Source organism: Artemia franciscana, chromosome 19 (genome assembly GCF_032884065.1).
Source record: "Artemia franciscana chromosome 19, ASM3288406v1, whole genome shotgun sequence".
NCBI lineage: Eukaryota > Metazoa > Arthropoda > Branchiopoda > Anostraca > Artemiidae > Artemia > Artemia franciscana.
Window position 1 is genome coordinate 31,557,198 of NC_088881.1, and position 21,628 is coordinate 31,578,825.

General features: G+C 33.7%; 1 protein-coding gene across 3 annotated transcripts in view; it reads right to left on the bottom strand.

The window, feature by feature from the left end:
• The window catches only part of LOC136039559 (neuropeptide CCHamide-1 receptor-like), a 38,892-nt gene extending 17,722 nt beyond the window's left edge, over positions 1–21,170 (bottom strand). The window contains exon 1 of one of the 3 annotated variants that reach the window (XM_065723399.1): positions 21,040–21,170. The gene's annotated coding sequence lies outside the window, so the exon portion shown is untranslated. Of the gene's footprint in view, positions 1–10,620; positions 10,976–20,484; positions 20,511–21,039 lie in introns of those variants that run through there. The other 2 variants (XM_065723400.1, XM_065723401.1) reach the window with 2 other exon arrangements.
• Between the last annotated feature and the right edge of the window lie 458 nt (positions 21,171–21,628).

Consider the following 21,628-nt stretch of genomic DNA (forward strand, 5'->3'; position numbering starts at 1 on the left):
GCCATGGATGACCGGGGTTTAGCTCCCATAAGTTTCAAAAAATATTATTAATAAGTTGTTTTTTTGGTGGGAGGGTTGGGAGTCGATCCAGGGGTGAGTTGCCGTAATTTTTGGAATAAAATATCATTGACAAGTTTGTTTGGCGGTTGGGCCACGCAGAGAAGGCCAGTTTTGCATTAAAATGGCGTTCATAAGTAGTTATTTAAGTGGGGGTGGGGATTGGACTTATCTGATCTTTGAACTATTTGCAAAACCCTTACATAAGAATCTTCTATACCCCCAGGACATAACATAGGACAGGACAGGACATAATTCTTAGCAACTAGAACTTTCAGTTTCCAATCAAATGAGCCACCTCTGAAGTTTATAAGACCAAACATTACATAACAGCCTTATATACCCAGGATATAACTTAAAACACTAGCCCCAGGTTCTGGGGGTCTGTTTCGACCCAGGAGTTTTTGTTATCTAGTGTCCAAACTACTTTTAACAAAAGAGCTTTCTCAAAATTCTTATTGAACGGGTTTGGGGAAAAGTTTATGTGTGGGGGAGGGAGTAGTTGCCCTCCAATTTCTTTCAACTCTTAAAAAGTGAATTAGAACTCCCAATTTCCCATCAAATGAGCCCTCTTTGAAGTTTATACAAGCATCTTTTCCATAAGAATCATACATGTCCCCAGGGCATAACTTACAACGCCTATGTGTCGACGGGGTTTGTGTCGATGCAGGAGGTTTTTGTTATTTTACCTTTGAACTATTTTTAACAGAATGGATATCTCAAAATTTTTACCGGATGTACTTGGGGAAAAAGGGTGGGGGCTTGTTGCCCCCGATCAATTTTGACTCTTAAAAAGGACAATAGAACTTTCGATTTCCAATCGAATAATCCCCCTTCGAAGTTTGTCCGAAGATAAAAATATATCTTCCGAAGATAATATATATATATATAAATATGTCCGAAGATAATATATATTTTGAAAAAAATATTAAAACATTGCAGCCGTTTTGCCTTTACTATAATCAACGCTTTAGTGTTGCCTCTATTTAAATAGTAATGCATATATTTAAATAAATTTAAATAGTGATGCATACAAAATGTAAATAAAGAAGCAAATACCAACCAATAACAAATAAAATAATCGACCCTAACGATAAAGCAGATAATAGGTTCAAACTATTATTTATTATTGGGGGGGGCTGTGGGGTGACTCACTCTATTTTTACATACTTCCGGGGAGGAAGTGTATCGTTACTCTGAAAGGGTGAAGAAACGGTCCAATAGGGGAAACCCTACTTTCATAGAGACAATAAAGCTAATTTTGTCTAGTATTGCAAATTCTAATGTCCAAATATTTGAAATAGTAGAGTCTGGACTGACAAAACTGGCATGATTGAAATCCTTTTCAGGAAGCTCTTTTCATTTTTCTAACCAACCGATGTTATTAGCACTAAATATTTAGTGTCCACACTCGTATAAGGCGTTGAAAAGTCGTTGAAAAGTAATATTTTTCCATATTACTAATTTTGAAATTTACTAATTTGAAAGTTACATATTACTAATTTTAAAAGTTTGGTCCGATATTTTCGTTTTTCCCATATCTTCATCACCAGTCCTTAAAAATAAAAGTTAATAGACCCAACTTAACTATTTTTAGTGTTGTTAGAATCAATTATGGAATACGGAGACAAAGGGGTCCCCGCAAGCGTAAGAGTTAACGCAATAAATATTATTTCAAATATTATTAGCAATTGTAATGTTGGTGGCCAATAATGAGCTGTCGTTTAGTAAAATTAAATTAATATCAACGTACCTCAAATCAACTGTGGGCCACAATGTAAAAAATGTAAAAGTCGCCTATTAAATATTATTAGCAATTGTAATGTTGGTGGCCAATAATGAGCTGTCGTTTAGTAAAATTAAATTAATATCAACGTACCTCAGATCAACTGTGGGCCACAATGTAAAAAATGTAAAAGTCACCTATTAAATATTATTAGCAATTGTAATGTTGGTGGCCAATAATGAGCTGTCGTTTAGTAAAATTAAATTAATATCAACGTACCTCAGATCAACTGTGGGCCACAATGTAAAAAATGTAAAAGTCACCTATTAAATATTATTAGCAATTGTAATGTCGGTGGCCAGTAATTAGCTGTTGGTTAGTAAAATTAAATTAATATTAACGTACCTCAAATCAACTGCGGGTCAAGAGCGACTAAATTATTTAGCGTTAATGGTTATAGAACGCGAAGAATTAGAAGGAATCAGTTGGAACGAAATAATTAATAATTTTGCAGGGATTAAAGAGAGAAAATTCAGTTGTAAATAAACAAAAATTTGGGTTAATAAGTGAGAATTCTATTAAATGAAAATTTTGCTAATAAATGAAAATTGTGTTAAACTCGACCTTAAAATTTTTGGAAGACTTGTTGGGGGGGGGGCTAATCAAGATTTTTCCATCGACGTAAGAGAGGCCGGAACTGCCGTTGACTGTATGTAACATTTTCTGTCAAAATGGTATTTCTACCCCGCCCTCTTAAGCGAAATACGCTTAATTGATTACTCCAGCCACTTCCCAATATTTCCTTTGGGTGTTAAGATATTTCTGATGACTTTCTTAAAAATGAGTTCGAATTAAAAACCTTGTTCGAACAACTGTTCGTTAATAACGATCGAAAATCCAAAACGCATTTTTTAGTTTTTTTCTATCTATTTATATCATCAAACATACATTGTGACAAATATTGGCGAATATTTCAAATGTCGAATATTTATATTGTCAAATTTATATTTTGTGACATACCACTATTTGAGTTAGCACACCTGAAGTAAAAAAAAAAACAAGACCAGAAACATTGAATAATCCCCACACATGTTCTATGGTCTGTGAAGGAGGGGAGAGATATATATTTTATTTGAAGACCAACAGATAAAAAATAAATAAAAAAAAAATATATATAGAGAGAGAAAAAGTGGAGAAGAATTCAATGATTTATAGGAACTAAAATACGAATAATTATTGTTATTTAGTAAGAATAATTATTAAGCGAAATCGGTGTCAATGGAACACTACCAATTAAAGAGATATAAGAGAGAAACAGAAACAATAGCAGTAAGAGATAACTCATAGTAATAATAAAGAATTCATACAACACCAAAAATTTGGGACCAGACCCCACCCCTAAATTCTAAATTTTCTGAATATCTATCCCCTTATTATTCAAGTTATCAATTAAAACTTGTTTTTCCTGTTATTCCTCTGAAAAGAATCGCAAAGAACGTGTCTGATATAAAGCGTGTATAAAATTTGTTCAGGTAACATATGATGAGAGCCATTCGGGGGAGGGAAGGGGTCACCGGGGCAGCAGCGCTGTGGCTGGGGGTTTGCCCCCTTGATTTTAGCTTTTCTCATTTATATTTGAATCAAGAGGGGGCACTTTAGTTGATTTTGCTCCAGGCCCTACCAACCCAACGAATGGCTCAGCCCTTGATATAAACAGAATTAAACATTTCTTATGTTTCAGTCGACGTGGCAGCACAAAGAGTGGTAAGTTACATATACTTGCAGGGAAGTGATAAACTGAAAAATACGTTTCGTTATTTTCAAATTGCTATTAACGTACATACGTTCATGCAATGAAGGTATATCTGGCCTTCAAGATGTAATAGAACTAATTCTAATAAAAAACCATGATTTTTCATTTGTTCCTGCAACTAATGAAAGAGTTACTAAAAATAAATACAAAACAGAAATTTCTAATTATTTTGACCACCCAATTTTTAAGAGGGAAGTAAATCGTACCAAACGGTCAGGCATATTTTGCTTAATAGGGCGAGTCAAATATATAACTTTGACAGAAAGTACTACATAATGTCTTCTCTATTATCGAGTTAAATCCGTTCTCAGTAACCCTCTCAGTGGAAAAGATTGGGCAAAGAGGAGTAAATTGTTCCAAGGCATCGCATATCTTTCCTATTTGCCCCTCTAAATGCCCCGTTTGGATATGACTACATTGGTAACATTAGCATCAATTTAGGGAACGGGGCACTTGCTCACTGGATTTTGTTACCCCTTCCTCTAGATTTTTGAACGGTGCAATTTGTTTCTATTTTCATTGAAAAAATCGAAAATATAATAAAATTGAACACCTAAATTTTGAAAAATCTATTTTTTTTTATTATGTTTAAAAGAGTTGAACAAAGAACAAAACTGCCCACTCCAAATTTTAAAAAATACATTTCGCCCTTAAATTTTCGTGATATGGTGCAGCTGCTGTAGAAGTCTTTTAAGTTGAACAATTTTTTCTTAGAAAATGTTTTCTAACTCTTTCTGGAGATAAGTCTTTTGCCCCCACCCTGAATTTCGAAAAATACTTGTTTTGGCATCGATTTTGAAAAAAAATTGAACAAACTATATAATTGCCCACCTAAAAGTTTCCCCCCTCTCCACCTACATTTTCGTGAATTGGTACCACTGCTGGGGAATTATTGTAAGTTAAACAAGCTTGTCTCAGAAAAAAGCTTCTGACTCTCTCCTTGGTTTTAAACAAGGAATTATTTCGTATTAGAATAATTACCAGTTCTGGTGATTTTTTTTCTGGTTTTATTTACATTTTCAGGATATTTTCAAGACCCAGGATATTAGTTTGCATACACAGGGTATTTGTAGAAATAATGTTGTTTGGCTATAAGAACATGGAAAAAGAAGTTGGTTTTAAGCAGACACATCGTGTTTTGGGCCGGTTTTTATGGAATATTCGTGTCAAAACTTCCTCTTGGGAAAATTATGAAAGTTCGCAGGGTTGAAAGCTACAGTGTATGACAATGGCAATGACGATAGCGAAGTTCGATGACGAAGAAACAAAACAAACGTGTTGCTTTGGTAACAATTTTATCGGCCAAGATGACCAAGGTCTATAGCAATAGTTTCCCAAAACCGAAGTTTCCAAGGTAGTGTAAATATTCTTTACCTCAATTTTAATAATTGAATAGGAAAGCTCCTGCAAAGAAAGCTGTTTGTTCTCATAGGAAAGGAAATAAAATGAATTTACTCCCATTGGTAAACAGGAAAATCCACTTTACAATCAACAAAGACACCAGATTTTAAATAACGAAAAAAAAAACTGTGCTCATTGTGGAAAATAGAAAGAATTTAAATTTTGATAAAAATAAATTTTATACAATGAACATATCAAATGCCAAACAAAAAAGCCGGATAAGATAATCGATTTTTTTTGGGGGGGAGGAGGATTTTGAAATTAAGCAAAGAACCAATTGGACGTCCAGGGCCGAATCCAGAGGAGGTACCCAGTTTGAACGTTCCTCATGACATTCATATGCGATTTGTAGGTCTACAAAAGTTACCAAAATACAAATAAGACATTTTTTGTTGCGTTTTGTAAAGACTTATTGTAACCCTCCCCCCTCAAAAAAAGAAAGAAAACAAACTCATTGATATGACACTGCAGGCATAAACAAAACAAAACATTTCCTAATAAATAAATGAAAAGAAGGATCATTCTAGTTTATGTAAACTAAATTCATCAATATGATGAATAAAGAGATATATAGAGTGTTCACTGGTGAAAATATTGCGACTAAGAACTTTTAGTTTAATTTACTGGCTTAAAACTTCACACACAAAAAAATAAACAAATTTCTTATTCTTTTATTTTTTAATTGGATTAAAATAGTGCCAGACCGAATCCTCAGGCTACTTGGTGCATGTAAGTGTGGTTTGGAGATGTGGGGTATTTGTCTCTCCAAAAACAAGGAATACTGTCATTGGCTAAGGAAGATTTTTCACAGAAATCAGCAATTGGGATTAAAGCACACTTTTTAATGTTAAAGATTAACACAGAAATATCTCCTCTTCTCTTGGGGGAATATAAATCCTTTTGTCTCAAAGATTGCCTTGAATTTTTAGTTACTTAAAAAGGCAATTAGAACTTTTTTTTACGAACGTCTTTATTAGTAATAAATATACGTAGCTTACGAATTAACTTATGTAAGGAACTTTTACATTTGTATATTTTTAATACGTATATGAGGGGCTCTCCCCTTCGTCAATACCTCGCTCTTTACACTAAAACTTGAATTTTGTCCAAATTCCTTAAGAATAACCCCTGAATCACAAGGGCCAATCAATCAATTTCAATTTTTCAATCAATCGGGGTTTAATTAAAAAAGGAAATAACAAAACTTAAAGTACACTGCTCTGTGACAAAACTCACGTTGAGACCCATAAACATAAAGTATTCATCACTAACACGCAGTACGGCTCCCATTTCACTCTTCGACACAACCACACGCCTCCTCATTATATATTTTTCATTCTTAATCATAGGGTTCCTCCCTCCCTCTCCGGAAGTACAACCACCTCACCTAAATAAACTAAAAAATCTAAACTTCGTCTAATTTAATTTATCTTTCTTTTTTTATCTTTCACTTATAAATACTTTAGCGTAAAGAGCGAGGTATTGAGGAGGATACAAACTCCCTTATATACGTAATAATTTATGTTCGTTTTAAGTTTTAATGCTGCTCCTTACTTCCCGTTGAAAAAAACTTTTTTTTATTTATTTTCTCATTGTTTTTTTAAATAACGCTAGAAAATCCTGCGCCCCCTTCATGGAAATTCTCTTCCCTTATGATAAATTCCTCCATGGAAAAATCCTCCCACGTAACCCCCTCTCCAAACGCAAAAAAGTCCTCCTGAAAACGTCTGTACACTTCCCAATAACCATTACTATATGTAAGCAATAGTCAAAGTTTGTAATTTACAGCCCCTCCCCTGGGGACTGTGGGGATTAAGACGTCCACAAAGACATTGTTATTAGGTTTTTCGACTATGGTGAACAAAATGGCTATCTTATAATTTTGATCCAGTGACTTTGGTAAAAATGGGCGTGGGAGGGGGCCTAGGCGCCCTCTAATTTTTTGGCCACTTAAAAAGAGCACTAGAACCTTTAATTTCCGTTAGAATGAGCCGTCTTGCAATATTCTCTGGGTCAATACGATCACCCTGGGAAAAAAAAACTTCTTCTGGCAAAACATACCAAATTTCACATTTTTGTAGGTAGGAGCTTGAAACTTATACAGTAGGGTTCTATAATACGATGAATCTGATGGTGCTGTTTTTGTCAAGATTATACGACTTTTAGGGGGTATTTCCCCATTTTCTAAAATGAGGCAGATTTTCTCAGGCTCGTAACTTTTGATGGTAAGAACAAACTTGATAAAACTTACATATTTAAAATCAGCATAAAAATATAATTCTTTTGATGTAACTATTGGTATCAAAATTCAGTTTTTTAGGGCTTCGGTTACTATTGAGCTGGGTCGCACAGTTCGTTATCAAACAGTTCAATCAAACAGTTCGTTGCCACGAACTGTTTGATTTTAAAATTTATTTTTCGTCTCAGAAATTGCAGCTGGAGGTAGTTATTTGACTAAGTAATGCCCGAGCCACGCTATACTCACATTTGCTGATCAAAAGAGTTAAGGTTGACGAATTTTTTTAGTTCATTTTAACTTAATACCTATACTCAGGGTCGTATCTACGATTGTTTTCAGGGGGGAGGGACGGTTACAAAAAACTTTAAAAAACAGATCAAATTTGTTATTATGAATTTTGTTATTGTTTTACGATTCGGGGAAATATTTTGAGGGGGGCCAAACCTCCTACTGTGCCATTCTTAAGTGACCAGAAAATTGGAGGGCACCTAGGCCCCCTCCCCCACACATTTTTTCCTCAAAGTCACTGGATCAAAATTTTGAAATAGCCATTCTGTTCAGCTTAGTCAAAACCTAATAACTATGTCTTTGGGGACGACTTAATACCTGATAGTCCCCGAGGGAGGGGCTGCAAGTTACAAACTTTGACCATTATTTACATATAGTAATGGTTATTATGAAGCATACAGACGTTTTCAGGGCGACTTTTACGCGTTTGGGTGGAGACGGGTCGGGAGTTATGTGGGAGGATCTTTCCATGGAGGAATTTTTCATGAGGGAAGAGAATATCCATGGAGGGGGTGCAGGATTTTCTAGCATTGTTTAAAAAAATGACAAAATAAATAATTTTTTCAGCTGGAAGTAAAGAGCAGCATTAAAACTTAAAACGAACATAAAATATTACGTATATAAGAGGGTTCGTCTCCTCCACAATACCTTGCTCTTTACGCTAAAGTATTTTTAGTAATCTCAACTATTAATTCTACGGCCTTTGTGATTCATTTTTACAGATTTGGGACAAAATTCAAGCTTTAATGTAAGGAGCGAGGTATTGACGAGGGTCTGAACCCCCTCATATACGTAATAAAAATACACAAATATAGAAGATCGTTACGTAAGTTAATTCGTAAGGTACGGATGTTTATTACTAACAAAAATGTTCGTAAAAAATGAAAAAATCTAGTTGCATTACTAAATAACCTAAACTTGGAGGGCAACTAGGCCTCCTCCCCCACCTCTTTTTTAAGGCCATTAAGCAAAAAATAATAATAGGCAAATTTCCTTTTATTTATTCATGTTCAGTGAGCCAAAATCGAAACATGCATCAATTCAAAAGCGTTTAGAAATTAAATAGAAAAAATAAGTTTTTTTTAACTGTAAGTAAGGAGCGACATTAAAACTTAAAACGAACAGAAATTATTCCGTATATTAAAGGGGTTGCTTTCTCCTCAACGCCTCGCTCTTTACGCTAAAGTTTTTTAATTGTTTTAAAAAGTAGAGTTTGGACCATTCCAATAACTACAACTACAACAAAACCGCAGCAACAAACCGCCTGAGGCCAACAAAGCTACGCATGACATTCCCCCACCCCAACCACGGACGATCTGCTTTCCCCGTTTAGCCCTAGAGGGTTGGCCTAAAAAAACGATCTTTGGCTATCTGTCATCCCTTATCCGCAAAAGTTAAAAGAATTCATATAATTTGTCTACTATTCACTGTTTTGAAGAAATCTAGGATCGTTATTAAACAAACAAAAAAACAATCTAATTCGATTAGCTTATCAAAATTCAGCAAGTTAATCTTGCTAAAGAATGTTAACAGTTATTTTATAAATAACCATCTAAAAAAAGAAAAATCTGAATGCTAATCTGAAATTCAATATAAATACTAAACCAGTAATCTATGAAAAAGCTTAACGTCAGATCACTACTAGCAACCACTTAATTCAACTATTTTATAAATTGCTTTCAGTCTCAGCCATCGCAACAGGAGGTGGTTAATTAAAAAAAAATAACTCCCAAAAAGAATTCATGAATGTTTTGAGTTTCTTTTACCTTCATAACAGTAGGCTACTATAGAAGCAGAAAATTGAATGTGAGAACTCATTTTTTTCCTCGAGATTCAAGATTTTGATTTGATAGACATGAAACACAAACAATCAAACAAAGCCAACAGGGACTACACTCGAATCAATTCTTGTAATTATCCAAAAAAATATCAACCGCCAATAACACGACAACAATAAAAACAGAACCCCAGAACATAGCGACATAGGGCAGGAAAATGATAAAGGGGGAAAGGCGGGTATCCCAGCGGGGCTAATTCGCAACAATGCACCTCAAGGGGGTTTGAGCTAGGGAGTCTAGGAGGCTAGGGGATTTGAACCTCTCACTCGGAATGCTTTTCCGACTTGTAAAAACGTAAAAAATGAATATAAACAAATTTTTCTGTGCTTTTTGAAGTTTATTATCTCCTCCTCTCCGCCCCCGAAAAAATCCTGGATATGGCTCTGATTATAATTGCATAGCTTAAAACCCCTCCCCCAGGGACTGTGGGGATTAAGACGTCCACAAAGACATAGTTATTAGGTTTTTCGACTATGCTGAACAAAATGGCTATCTTAAAATTTTAATCCGGTGACTTTGGAAAAAGATGGGCCTGGGAGAGGGCCTAGGTCACTTAAAAAGAGCACTAGAACTTCTAGAACTTTTAATTTATGATAGAATGAGCCCTCTTGCAACATTCTAGGCCCACTGGGTCGATGCGATCACCGTGGGAAAACAATTAAATAAACTTCTTGGCAACTAGGCGACTAACAACACTAATCACGTCTACTTCACTATAAACATAGCTTATTTAGACACCCCTGGAAGGTTTAACCTATAAGGGGCACTAATGGGGGAGCGGTAGGCAGGGGCAATTACTATCCCCATGGAGTGTTTAATCCCCCCTTAATTTTGAGAGTAGGCTACTTTTTTTGTCATTGCAAAAAATCGAATGAAACAACAAAATTAACCTCCCAAGATTTTGAAGTATACATTTTGACTTACCCTACGTTTTCTTGAATTGGTGTCCATGCATGGTCTTTTTTATTATTTTCGCTACTTTATATTACTGCTTTACAAGGCCGCACTCAGGAGGGGGGTTAGGAGGTTTGAATCCCCCTCCGTGAAATTTCTGTCTGATTCGTTAAAAACGTAACGAAATTAAATATAATCAATTTTTTATGCGTTTTTCGTGTACTCCCCCCCCCCTTCCCCGAAAAAAAATAATTGAGTAAAACACCCCCCGAAAAAAATCCTGGATACGACTCTGCTGTTTTAGCTCGTACTACTCAAAAGAGGGGAGAATAATCTTTTTCTTCTAACTTTTTTCCCTACTCACTTTTTCAATATGTATATTTTCTGTTTTGTGACCCTCTTAGTAGTGTAGTGCTTACTTCCGTCCCCGAAGGACAATCCTCCTAGGGTGGAGTAACATCCTCTTGAAGATTCTAAGACAACAGAAGTCATACTTTAGAGAAATTCCACTGCTGTAAAGGAACTAAAACCTTCTTTATTTTTTTTCTCATCATTGTTATCATGCCAAAAGGTCAACTTGCTCTCGTGTCGAACTGATGTTGCGTAACAAACCAATTTTTGAGTTATCTCAGCTGGGTTTTATTTGCGAGAAAATTTAGAATCGGACATTGGCTTTGCCGAGTATTAAACATCAGACAAACAGAGGTTATTTTTTAATTCTCTTTGTAAAACTTCTCCCGACTCAAAATCTTTTTCTTTCGTTTTAATGGATAAGAACCTAACATAGAAAACAAATCAGGTGCAAATCAATTTCCGTTCTTCTTATTGGCTTAAAATTTCACACAGAAGCTTCAATCATCTTTTGAATCGGATTTTGAAATACTCTTATGGAATAATACGATTGGACTATGAACAATTTGACGTAAACAAATGAAGTTACAGCATACTTCCGACACAAAGCTATTGGGAAGTTATTTTTTTTTCTCGTTGACTAAACTTGGTTATTGTTTGTTTAGAAATCTTTTTTAAGTTTTGTCTAGGTCTCATTTTTAACACGAGTGCTTAGTTTGCGAAGATGCATAAAAAGATAAGGAAATTCCAAGGCTCACGATTACCACAAGCAGCAGCACCAATTCATAAAAACTTAGGGGGGTGAGATGCAAAGCCGTATCCTGGGGGATAGGGGGTTCGACCCCCCCCCCCCCAAAAAAATGTTCATCCAACTCGTAAAAACGAAATAAAATAAATATGAAAAAATTTATTATACGTTTTTAAAGTGTTTTCTAACCCCCCCTAAAAGAATGTCACTCCCCATCCCCTTAAAAAATTCTGGATACAACCCTGGGGAGAGTCAAAGATTCCTTCAAGTGTTTTTTAATGAAGACGCAAAAACATAATTTTTCGAGATCTAGGATTTTTTTTTCGATTAAAATACTAACAAAAAATTCTAAATCTAGGGTGGAAATTGACCCTCTTTTCAGTTTGCACTCTCGCTCGTAGGTATTAATTTAATTTTCCTATTGTTCTTCGTTCAAGGAATTCCGAAGGTGATTAATTTTTCAAACAGAAGCCGTTTTAATTCGATAAGTTCATCGAAATCAAGACAATAACTTTTGCTTGGGTCTGTCAACATCTATTAAATAAACGAACATTAATCTGAAATTAAATCTGAATGTTATACAAGTGATCTATGAAAATGCTTAACACCAGATCTTTGTCTTATAACCAGTTCATTTAACTATTTGAAAAGCTATAAATTGGAGTTGGAGGTAGTTATTTGACTAAGTAATGCCCGGGCCACGCTATACTCACATTTGCTGATAAAAAGAGTTAAGGTTTATGAATTTTCTTAGTTCATTTTAACTTCATACCTGTACTCAGGGTCGTATCCAGGATTGTTTTCGGGGGGAGGAAGGGGTGGTTACAAAAAACTTTAAAAAATAGTTTAAAATTAGATTTTATTAATTTTGTTATTTAGAGGGGGTTAAACCTCCTACCCCCCTTCCTGGATACGACCTTGCTTGTACTATAGAAGCAGAAAATCGAATGTGAGAAAATATCTTTTTCCTCCAAATTCCGCATTTCAATAAGGATGCATACGATTTGTCTACTATGTGGTGTTTACTGGGTGTCTATACATGGTGTTTTCTATATGGTGAATAATTGTGAAGATTATTATTTTCAATACCTGTTGTTTAAATTCAGGAAGCTCATCAAATTTAGCTACTAAAGTTTGCTAAAGACCATCAACAATTCTTTTATAAATAACCGACTTGAAAAACAAAATCTGAATGGTAATCGTAGATTAAATCTGAACACAAAATCAGTGATTTATGAAATCGTTTAGTGTCAGATCATTGCCTACAACCAATTTATTCAACTATTTTGTAAATTGTTTCCAGTCTCATCAATCGTAACATGAAGCATCTAATTAAGAATTCATATAATTTGTCTATTATACACTATTTTGAAGAATTATAAGGACCATTATTAAGAAAAACCAACATTCTAATTCGATTAGCTTATCGAAATTCAGCGAATTAACTTTACTTAAGCATGTTAACAGTTATTTTATAAATAACCATATAAAAAAGAAAAAATTGAATGCTAATCTGAAATTAAATCTAAATACTAAATCAGTGATCTATAGAAACGCTTAACGTCAGATCACTACTAGCAACCACTTTATTCAACTATTTTATAAATTATTTTCAGTCTCAGCAATCGCAACAGGAGGCGGTTAATTAACAAAGTAATACCCAAAAAGAATTTATGAATGTTGTGAGTTTTTTTTTACCTTCATAACAGTACTATAGAACCAGAAAATTGAATTTGAGAACCCACTTTTTTTCTCATGATTCAAGATTTTGATTTGAAAGACATGAAACACAAACATCAAACAGTTCGTGGCACTGCTAGTACAAACAGTTCGTTTGTACTAGTTATATTGATATATGTTAGGTAGGCTCTGAAGTAATTATTTTTGTTCATTTTGAGTTTCAATCCTCGCTCTTTACTTCCCTTAGGAAAACTTAAGAAGAAAATAATTCTAACTATATAAGTTAATGAAGTAAGAATTAACTATCATAGTGTTTAGTTCAGAAAATTACATAAACTGAACTGCTAATAAAATGAAATAAGCGCATAAAAAACAAAATTTAAATATTCCCCTATTGATATTGATTAAAAAAAATCTTCAGCTGCCGCAATCGTGAGTATCAAACAGTTCGTGGTAACAAACTGTAAGTAAGGAGCGACACGGCTCAATAGTACCCGAAACTCTAAAAAACGGAATTTTGATACCAATAGTTACATCAAAAGAATCGCATTTTAATGCTTATTTTATATATATATATATATATATATATATATATATATATATATATGTATATATATATATATATATATATATATATATATATATATATATATATATATATATATATATATATATATATATATATATATATATATATCATGAAAAGAGAAATCACCAATGCTACAGCACAAACACAAAAAAAAAAAAAAAAAAAAAAAAAAAAAAAAAAAAAAAAAAAAAAAAAAAAAAAAAAAAAAGGAGACAGAAGGAGAAAAGGAAGACTGTTTTCCTAAATTAGTGATTAATATAGACCAGCACTTGAATGAGGCCTTAACCCTACTCATCCATACAATCACATAGGTCAAACAGCATAGCCACACACAATCAACCATAAAGAATAATCCATGGACAGGCAGTCATGTCGTCAATAAGTATAAGTCGTCATTTACCAAACCATAGAAAAAATAATATAGACAAATAATTCAGAGGCAACACCCAACATAAGGGCTCATCAGGAGAATACACTGGCCTATATAGGGTTTCGCCACTCTAAATTCTCTACCCAGCACAGTGTTGTGGCTACCACAGAATATCCATGGCATCCCCGCGTCAGGTATCACCCCCAAAATACATGTCTATGAAAAAAACAGCAAATGTAAAACAACCAAGTAAAACCAAAACAAGCTTATCCTGTTAATATATCCCTCCCTTTAGCAACAATAGGTAAACTAAATATTATAAATTTTACCAAATCACAAATATTAACACATTGCAAAAAACCTGAATGAACTAAACAATTATATAATTCATCTTTACCATGTGGCTAATTTTTTAAAAAATTCCGCTCAAATAGAAACACAATTCAAAATAAATGGCGCTGTGACAACATTTCTCGAACCTCCGAAATTAGTCAAAAATTTCTTTATATATTTCTAGATAATTCTTTTGATATTTATTTAAAAGCTCGTTATAATGAAAACTAAATTTTTTAAATTGCCAAGTTAATTTATTTGCAGAAAAACCTCTTGATATCAATTTTTGGCTTAAGATTTTACATCTATTTTTAAAATCAATATAATTACTACAAATCCTTGCATAACGAAGTAACTGTGAGAAAAACGCTGAATATGTGATATTTGAGTGTATATTACTTTCAGGGAATGGGAAACTAATCACTTCAAAATCAAAATCATCCGTTTTATTATACATTTTAAAACTTAATTTATTATTATCACAAATATTAATATTTAAATCTAAGAAATGATCTTCATGACCAGCGCCATGACTAGGCTCAAGAATAAGCTCTGATGGATATATATTTTTAGAAATATCAATGAAATCCTTACAATTTAAGACCAAAATATCATCTAAATATCTTTTATTATTTGACAAAGCATGTTTTAAATTAATTGGATTATTCTTATCCATCATATATTTATATTCTAGTTGACTTAAAAACAAGTCAGCTATAAATGGGCTGGCATTCCCCCCCATGGGAATTCCCATAATTTATATATAAAAGTTTCATCAAGATTAGTCTTGCCCATCAAATCTTACGAGCCTGAGACAATTTGCCTGACCTTAGAAAATAGGGGGAAACACCCCCTAAAAGTCATACAACCTAAACGAACATCAAACCATCAGATTCAGCGTATCAGAGAACCTTATTGTAGAAGTTTCAAGCTCCTATCTACAAAAATGTGGAAGTTCGTATTTTTTGCCAGAAGACAGATCACGGATTTTTTTCCAGGGGTGATCGTATCGACCCAGTGGTCCTAGAATTTCGCGAGAGGGCTCATTCTGACGGAAATCAAAAGTTCTAGAGCCCTTTTTAAGTGACAAAAAAATTGGAGGGCACCTAGGCCTCCTCCCACGCCCATTTGTTTCCCAAAGTCAACAGATCAAAATTCTGAGATTTCTATTTTATTCACAATAGTCGAAAAACCTAATAACTATGTATTTGGGGACGACTAACTCACCCAGAGTCCCCGTGGGAGGGGCTGCAAGTTACAAACTTTGACCAGTGTTTGCATATAGTAATGGTTATTGGGATGTGTATAGACGTTTTCATGTTGTTTTTTTTTTGTTGGGAGGAGGGGTTGAGAAGAGGGAGTTATGTGGGGGTAACTTTTCCATGAAGGAATTTGAAGATTTCCATGAAGTGGGCGAAGCATTTTCTAGCATTATTTAAAAAAACAATGAAAAAATAAATATGAAAAAGTTTTTTTTTAACTGAAAGTAAGGAGTAGCATTAAAACTTAAAGCCAACAAAAAATATTGCGGATATAAGGGGTTCACCTCCTCCTAATACCTCACTCTTTACGCTAAAGTTTTTTTAGTAATTTCAAATATTTATTCTACGGCCTTTGTGATTCCGGGGACAAAATTTAAACTTTAGTGTGAAGAGCGATGTATTGACGAGTGGGCGAACCCTCTCATATACGTAATACAAACATATGAATATAGAAGTTTGTTACTTAAGCTAATTCGTAACAAATGTGTATGTGTAAAGGGGGTGCAGGATTTTCTAGCAGTTAAAAAAAATGAAAAAACAAAACTGAAAAAGTTTTTTCAACTGAAAGTAAGGAGCAGCATTAAAACTTAAAACGAACAGAAATTATTACGCATGTGAGGTGTTCACCTCCTCCTAATACCTCGCTCTTTACGCTAAGGTATTTTTTAGTAATTTCAACTATTTATTCTACGGCCTTTGTGATTCAGGGGTCATTCTTAAGGAATTTTGACAAAATTTAAGTTTTAGTATAAAGAGCGAGGAATTGACGAGGGGGCAATATACCTCATATACGTAGTAAAAAAAATGCGAAGATGGAAGTTCGTTACGTAATTTAATTTGTAAGTTACATAAATTTTTACTAGTAAAAACATTCGTAAAAAATTAAAAGTTCTAGTTGTCTTTTTAAGTAACTAAAAAATTGGAGGGTGACTAGGCCTCCTCCCCGCTCCTTTTCTCTCAAAATTGTCCAATCAAAACTATGAGAAAGCGATTTAGCCAAAAAAAATTAATACGCAAGTTTTGTGTTAATTATTCATGTGCGGAGAGCCAAAATCAAAACATGCATTAGTTAAAAAAAAGTTCAGAAATTAAATATAAAAAAGTTTTTTTTTAAATGAAAGTAAGGAGCGACATTAAAAATTAAAGCGAACAAAAATTATTCCGTATATGAAAGGGGCTGTTCCCTCCTCAACACCCCGCTCTTTACGCTAAAATTTTTACTGTTTTAAAAAGTAGAATTGAGAGAAAGAGTTAAACTTTAGTGTAAAGAGTGGGGTGTTGAGGAGGGAACAGCCCCTTTCGTATACCAAGTAATTTCTGTTCCTTTTAAGTTTTAATGTTGCTCCTTACTTTCAGTCAAAAAAAATTTTTTTTTTTAATTCAAACAAAGCCAACAGGGGAACTACGCTCGAAACGAATTCTAGTAACTATCAACCGCCAAAAAACGCGACAACAACAAAAATAGAACCCCAAAACATGGCAACACAGGGCATGAAAATGACGAAGGTGAAAAGGAGGGTGTCCAGGCGGGGCCAATTCACAACAATGCATCCCAAAAGCAATATAATATAAGCAGGGATGTACTCAGGGAGGGGACTAGGGGATTTGAAACTCCCCCTTAGAACGGTTTTCCGACTTGTAAACACATAAAAATGAATATAAACAAATTTTTGATGTGATTTTTGAAGTTTTTTACACTCCCCTACCCCCTGTCCCCAAAAACAGTCCTGGATATGGCTCTGATTATAAGATATAGGATTAATATACGATTGAAAAGCCGAAAAAATTGTTCCAAGTATTTTCTGCTAATACTATGTCTTTATATATTTTGTCAGGTTCAACCTACAGATGGAAACTATTGTTCTAAATTTCAATCTTTCATAATTAGAGAAATTTACATTAAAAGACTCCAATTTCTCATGCATAAAGATTACGCTTTAAACTTGCAGATACCGAATCCACCCAATTACAAAAGGGATGTAGCTGTAGATTTTTGTCAAATGTAGCCACTTTTGGTACTTTCTGTCCATAAGTTATATCACGACACTACCCTATTAAAAAGTGGCATCTTTCTTTTCAGTGGCACTGTTCACAAAAATGATTCTTTTTGGTCTATTGTATTAAAGTTGTCACCGCACTTTCTTAATTAGTCAGATCTGACAAAGCCTGGTACATCTTAATTAGCCACTAATTAGTTTGGAATTAGTTTTGGACCTGATGAAATGAATGATAAAAAGGACGCTATTGGGTTTAATGTCGGTTTATTTTTTTAGTATTACCCTTATAGAGCCTTAGTTAAATCTTCAACATTTAGTATTCCCCTTCTCATCATTTGGGCCTGATTAACGAGTCCTAAGCAATTTTTTTTTCATATGCTGATAAGCCGGATATTGAAGATAGGAATTAATTATTAGTGAAATTATGTTTCTTGCGTATAATTGCTTTTAGTATTACAAAAGGGTAAACCGAAAGGGTGCCATCAAAAGCACCCTCTTGTAAACCGAGGTAATACTAAAAGCAATTTCAGGGCCAAAATTTTTGCACTTCAATGAGCAAAGCTCTTGGCAACTTTGGATTAGCGGCTCTTATTTATTTTTGATTGTGATAATAAGGCCACGACAGTATCCAGGAATTTTATTTTGGAGGAGAAAGGGTTTTTTGGGGCGAGGGGGGAGGGATACAGAAAAACTTTAAAAACACATCCAAAATTTGGTTAACTATATTTATTTTGTTACGCTTCTACGCGCTTGAAACGCGTTTCCAGGGCTTCAAACTCCCTATCTCCCCTGGATACGGCCTTAAACAAGATATATTCCGAAAGAAACATACATACAATAATACAATATACTAAATTCCCGCAAAGACCCCTTGGCCTACCAAAGGGGGAAGGGATAAAAGTCAACTTACTCTGAGAAAAAATGGCGCTTACAGAAAGAAAATAATATAAAATGCAAGAATAAAAATTAATTAGATTAGATAAATTAAATAGGTTAATAAATGAAATAATTTAAATAGACCCAATAAATTTGACCCAAGAAGGAGGAAAAGAAGAAAAAACTTTTAATAGGCCAAATATGTCTTACCAAAGTGAAATCTCGCTACTCCTGTACAAACTGTGTTATCTTTCTTTATAAAATACTTAAAACATATTCTTGTAAAAAAAGGCAAAACAAATTCTACTTTCTAAGAAAAAGTCGTATACGTCTTTTAGTTTTTGCCACTGGGTTATGACTAGAGATCATTTTGAATAAATGACTGCTGACATAAAATGATGAATTTAATGGGATATCACATTAACCTTTCAACATTTCTTTAAATCTATCCTGATTCAATGACCTCATAAGCAAATCCAATTTCCAATCTAGTGTAGAAAACATTTCAGAGGGAACTATAATAGACGATTGCTATCTCATTTAAACAGAATGTTTTTTCGAACGAAATTTCGTATCACTTTATTGAAATGCATGGGCGAATTGTTTTTTAGACAGTGATTCGTCTAGAATTTGGGAGGGGGCCGCCTACAATTTTTTCTTTGTTTGTTTGCTTGGTAGATTTGTATAAATACAAAGAATAACTGCACAAAACTACTAGAGGTAAGGAGGGGGAGGGGTTTCATCTTTTCTTAATGATTTTCAGATTTTTGATACATGATTCCATCCTTATTAGAATCTTGTCAAAATTATCCCACTAGGAAAACAGCAAGTTATAATTTTTTTTTGGCTCAGATTTGTACTAATGCAAGTTAAAATTCCATACAAACTACGAGGGATGAGTGGGGGTAACTTTCTCCCGATCCCTATATCCTTATTTTCTCCCGTCTTAGATTTTTTACACATAAAGATTATCACACTCAGAAAAACAAAAAGTTCCAATTACCTTTAAGACCAAATGATCCATTATTAACGTGCAGCGTTCTCGTGGGGTAACTGCCCCTTTATTATCCCCTTTAGAGACAAATGATCACAAAAACTCGTGATATCTTTTCTGAACAAGAAAAAGTAAAAAAATATTTGAACTTATTTTTCTATATTTTGCACTTTATTTTAATAGTTTATCAATCGAACGTGTGATACGTTTATTGAAATAAAAAAAGATACCGATTCTTATTTACGTTAAATGTCGTTATGGGGTAATTATCCCTTTATCAATCTTTACAAAAACGGTAAAGGAATATTTGAGCAGATTTTTCTATTTATTTTCTTACTCTTTATTTTTGTCCAAATTGTGAAGCTCATATTTTATTTAATCTTCTCGTGAAGTAACTGACCCATTGTCCTCCTATAAAAAAAGGCCCTATTTGCGAAAGCTAATGATACTTTTCTGACCAAAAAACAGAGGAAATAGTTCAATTTTTTTATTCTCACATTCATTATTGTGCTTGCTAGGTTTTAAATAAAATGTTGCACATTTTAAGAAGTTACATTTCCAGTTCGAGAGATAGTTTTTCTTCTTCTTTGATTGGTTTGAAAATTTTCACTCCTTATTTTATATTCAATAGTTTCGCAGAGTAACTACTCCTTTGCCCTCTAATATATATAAATAGAAAAAAGACATATTTTTAACTGAAAGTAAGGAGCGACATTAAAACTTAAAACGAACAGTAATTATTCCGTACATGAAAGGGACTGTCTCCTCCTCAAAGACCTGCTCTTTACCCTAAAGTTTCACTCTTTCTGACAACTCTACGGCCCAGAGCCAAAACCAAAGTTTCAGCTAGAACCGTATAAATCCAAACTGAATATAGCTCAGTTAGCCTATACCTTAAAATTTTCCTACGAAACTATATATAGCACCACTTCAATATTCAGTTTTGCGGACTACCACGTTTTTGTATCAATCATCAGTCTTTATTATCCTCTTTAACGACATGCAATGAAATCATATAAAATAAATACCTTAAATACTCAAAACTCTATATATTTACATCCCGATGTTCTCATATGAAACTATATACGAGTACTAGGCCTACTATAGTTTTCAATAACACGAACTGTATTGTATCATGAAAAGAGAAATCATCAATGCAACAGCACAAACCCAAAAAAAAGAAAAAATGAGAGACAGAAGGAGAAAAGGAAGACTGTTTTCCTAAATTAGTGATTAATATAGACCAGCACTTGAATGAGGCCTTAACCTTACTCATCCATACAATCACATAGGTCAAACAGCATAGCCACACATAATCAACCATAAAGAATAATCCATGGACAGGCAGTCATGTCGTCAATAAGTATAAGTCGTCATTTACCAAACAATAGAAAAAATAATATAGACAAATAATTCAGAGGCATTCATAGGCTTAGTTAGCCTATACCTTAAAATTTTCCTACGAAACTATATATAGCACCACTTCAATATTCAGTTTTGCAGACTACCACGTTTTTTGTATCAATCATCAGTCTTTATTGTCCTCTTTAACGACACGCAATGAGAATATGTAAATTAAATACCTTAAATACTCAAAATTCCGTATATTTACAACCCGATGTTCTCATGTTAAACTATATACGAGTACTGCTATAGTTTTCAATAACACGGACTGTATCATTTCAAAAAACCATATGGAATAGTAAAGCGTCTCCAGCAACCGACCTGTGTTGCACGCAGGTTTCAACACCGCGTCGCATCGTGACATCCAGAGACAGTTGTTTAATGTCCATCTCTTGAGACTTATCCCTGCAACTTGAAGGTAACAATTTAGGTGGTGTTTTCACTTAAATACACTGAACATTAGAAAAGAAAAAATGCTGAGTTGTTTGTAATTTAGTCTGAGTTTTTTACTATTAGGGAGAAATTTAAGAAGAGAGGTAATTGGTTTTGTGTATTGCTTTTAATTTGTATAATTGACATAATATACCTTTGAAGTCTATCTTAGGATTTAATAGGGAAATTTAATTAAAAAGAGCTGATTTTCTTAGCCTTTGAAGTTGCTAAAAGGCCGAGGATATAAATAAATTCTGTTTTTCTAGATTTTCAAAAAAAGCCGAAAAAAGTAGCTTGATTTTTCTCGGGAAGAAAAAACTGCGGAGAAAAAAAATA